Consider the following 3,970-nt stretch of genomic DNA (forward strand, 5'->3'; position numbering starts at 1 on the left):
GGAAATTGATTTACTTTATTCTCTATCTTTGTTCCATTAATTATTAACTTCTCTTTCCTCTCTCTCATCTCATTCTCTCTTCAGTTATTACACAAAAAATATTGGTAGCCATGGAAGCAAATGTAAGCTACCGAAAGGAAGAGAGAACAAGCTACAAGACCATCATGATGATGGCACGAAAAAGAAAAAGAAAAGTATGCTGTGGCTAAGATTTGCATCACTTATGGTAAGATTTTGTGATGAGATCTTGGCTTCTTCATGCTCAAAAAAGGAAGATGAAGATTCGGCCAGCAAGGGAGATTCTTGAAGCATGGCTTGTCTTTGATTCTGCTCAACCACCACAGGGAGTAGCTAGAGTGGCGAAGTGATGGTAGAGGCAGAGATTGAAGCAGATGAAGTCATCATCATCATGAAGCATCAAGGGCCAGAAATCCATCTTGGAGAGCAAGCCAAGGATGGAGAGCTCGGATTGATGAAGAGTGATGATCAAGAAAGGACTAGAGGTAATTGCATGTTGGGTTTTACATGGTTATCTCTTCTCTCTCTATGTGGCCGAACCAGTTCTGTTTCTTGAAGGAGGAAGAAGTTGGTTTGGGTATTGGCTTCAAGTGTGGAGGCTTCCCTCTTCTTTAAAAAGAGAGAACAGCCACTGTTTGGAGCAAGGAGACAGTGTGAGAGTGCAAGGCACAGGGTTCTCAGAGCTTCCTGAGCTAACATATGTTCTTCTCCTTCAAAGTATTCTGTTTAATATTTTTCTGTTTAATTTTGTCATGTCTTGAGTCTCATGGAAAAAGGCAAACAGTGAGGTTTGTATGAAAAAAGTCATAGAGCGGAAAAAGGCAAAGAGTGCAAAATTAAAAGAAAAAGCCATAGATGTCTTAGAGTTCCTTTGTACATCTGTGTTGTGTTTCATGATTCTGTGGGAATCCCCTTGTAAGTTGGGTTAGCACTTTACAAGTTGTAATCTGGTTAATTATAGTGAAATTCCATCATTGTTGTGATGGAGACTGGATGTAGGCTGCACTGCACTTAGCAGCTGAACCAGGATATATCGGGGTGTTATCTTCTCTATCTCTCTCCTACTTCACTTCTGTTTTTATTGTTCAAGATGCAACATCAAAAATGTCTCATGCCAAGTGACGAGACAAAATGAAAATGTCTCGTGACTAGGGACGAGATAAAACAGAAAAGTCTCATCTAAAGTCCAGCAAGTGTCAGCAAGCAAAAAGGGGCTAAGATTCAACCCCCCCTTCTCTTAGCCACTGAAACCATCAATTGGTATCAGAGCTTGGTCTCAAAGAGATCAAGCTTTGCAGCTTGGAGTAAAGATCCTAATGGCGGAAAACAGTGGCGCAAATGTGGTGTCTTATAATCTGACCGAAGGACAATCAAGCAACAGACCTCCTCTTTTCAATGGGAAAAATTATACCTATTGGAAGGAGAGGATGAAGATATTTGTACAAGCTGTAGATTACAGACTTTGGAAGATCATCTTGGAAGGTCCTAAATTTCCGACTACCACAAATGCTCAAGGAGTAACCTCCCTTAAACCCGAAGCAAGCTGGACCGAGGAAGATAGGAAGAAGGTGGAGTTAAATGCCAAGGCAACCAATCTGCTCAATTGTGCTATCAGCTTTGAGGAGTACCGACGAGTATCACGATGCACAACGGCAAAGGAAATCTGGGACAAGTTGCAAATCACTCATGAAGGAACTACCATTGTAAAAAAGACTCGGACAGACATGTTAAACAGGGAATATGAAATGTTTACAATGAAGGAAGGAGAGTCCATCGATGAACTGTTCGAACGGTTCAATGCCATCACTATTGGCTTAGATGCTCTTGGAATCACACATTCAGAATCTGTGCTAGTGAGAAGAGTGTTGAGGTGTCTCACAAAAGAGTGGGAAACAAAAGCCCTAATTATTTCTGATAGTAGTAACTTAGATTCCATGACACTTGATGATTTGAGAGGAAACTTACTTGCTTTTGAAAACTCCTATTTGAAAAAAGATTCAAAAAAGAAAGGAATTGCATTTACTTCTGTGACTAACCCTCTGGATGATGAATCCAGTGATAACTCTTCTGAAAATGAGTTTGTGTTGTTTGCAAAAAAATTCAGGAAAATGGCAAAGCTCAAAGGCAAAGGCGGCAGCTCCAGAAAGACAAAGAAAGATCTTAGCAAGGTAACCTGTTTCAACTGCAAGGAAATGGGGCACTTCAAATCTGACTGTCCCAAGTTGAAGAAGGAAGAAAAGCCAAGAAAAGGAAAGAAGAAAGGACTAATGGCTTCATGGGAAGAGTTGGAAAATGACTCAGATGATGATGATGAAAAATCAGAAACCAAGTCCCAACAGTGCCTTATGGCAGATCATGTAAATCAGGTAGTCTTTCATAACCCTAACACTAAAGATCTTCATCTTATGATAGACCACCTTTCTGAAAAAATAAGATGCTTTTTGCTGGAAAATCAAGAACTTGAACAACAAGTCACCATTCTTCAAGCTGAAAACAGTTTTCTAAAAGAAAAAGTGAGAGAGGCCGAAACTGTTTGTGATCTTGTTGAAGAGAATAAGCAGTTAAGAGCCCAAATTAAAAGTTGTGAAAGTGACCATTCAGTTCTTGCATATGTGAATTGTTTTAAGCAAAATGAAGAGTTGCTTAAAGAGGTTAACAGACTTAAAGAAGACTTAGCCAAGTTCACCCAAAGTTCTGAAAATTTAAATCAAATCTTGGCTAGTCAGAAACCTCTTTATGATAAAGCTGGTTTGGGCTTTTATAAATCTGAAAAATCACATTTTGAAAACATTGCTTCATCTTCAAATGATGCAAAGTATCAAGACCCAACTTGCTTTAACAAAACAGCAACTCCAAGATTTTGTAGACTATGCAATCGAAATGGACACTTTCCCATCCAATGTTTCTTTGGTGAAAGAATGATTGGTGACAAAGTTTGTAAAGTTGTTTTTTATTACAATGGCTTAGGACATAGAAGATGGTTTAACGTTAAAGGATCCAAAAAGATTTGGATACCTAAGGGTTCTTAAGCATTGTTTTGCAGGTGTGCCTAGCATCCAAAAGAAAAGAGAACACATGGTACATGAATAGCGGATGCTCTAGGCATATGACCGGAACGACAGCCTTCTTCATAAAGCTTGATGAATATGATGGAGGATTTGTCACATTCGGTGATGATGCAAAAGGAAAAATAGTTGCTGTTGGGAAAGTGGGTAAAAATCTCTCATCTTGTATAAATGATGTCCTTCTTGTACATGGTTTGAAACATAACTTGCTTAGTGTTAGTCAATTGTGTGATTTGGGTTTTGAAGTTATTTTCAAGAAATTTGTTTGCTTAGTGGTTTGTGAGAAAACTGGGGATGTTTTATTTGAGGCTAAAAGATGTAATAATGTGTATGGATTAACTCTTGAGGATTTAAAAGAACAAAATGTAACATGCTTTACATCTTTTGAATCCGAAAAATGGCTTTGGCATAGAAAGTTGGGACATGCTAGCATGTACCAAATTTCTAAGCTAGTCAAAAAGAATTTGGTTAGAGGAATTCCAAACATCAAGTTTGACAAGGATCTTACTTGTGATGCATGTCAATTAGGCAAGCAAGTAAAATCCTCTTTTAAATCAAAAGATGGAATCTCAACCAAAAGGCCATTAGAAATGTTGCATATTGATCTTTTTGGTCCTACTAGAACTCAAAGTTTAGGAGGTAAACACTATGGTCTTGTGGTGGTAGATGATTACTCTAGATTTGGTTGGGTACTTTTCCTTGCTCATAAGAATGATGCATTTTATGCCTTCTCCACCCTTTGTAAGAAAATTCAAAATGAAAAGGATTTGAAAATTGCCCATTTGAGAAGTGATCACGGAAGAGAATTTGAAAATCAAGATTTTAAAAAATTCTGTGATGACTTAGGGATTTCTCATAACTTTTCATGCCCTAGAACACCCCAACAA

This window comes from Arachis stenosperma, chromosome 8 (assembly GCF_014773155.1).
Source record: "Arachis stenosperma cultivar V10309 chromosome 8, arast.V10309.gnm1.PFL2, whole genome shotgun sequence".
In the NCBI taxonomy this organism is placed as follows: Eukaryota; Viridiplantae; Streptophyta; class Magnoliopsida; order Fabales; family Fabaceae; genus Arachis; species Arachis stenosperma.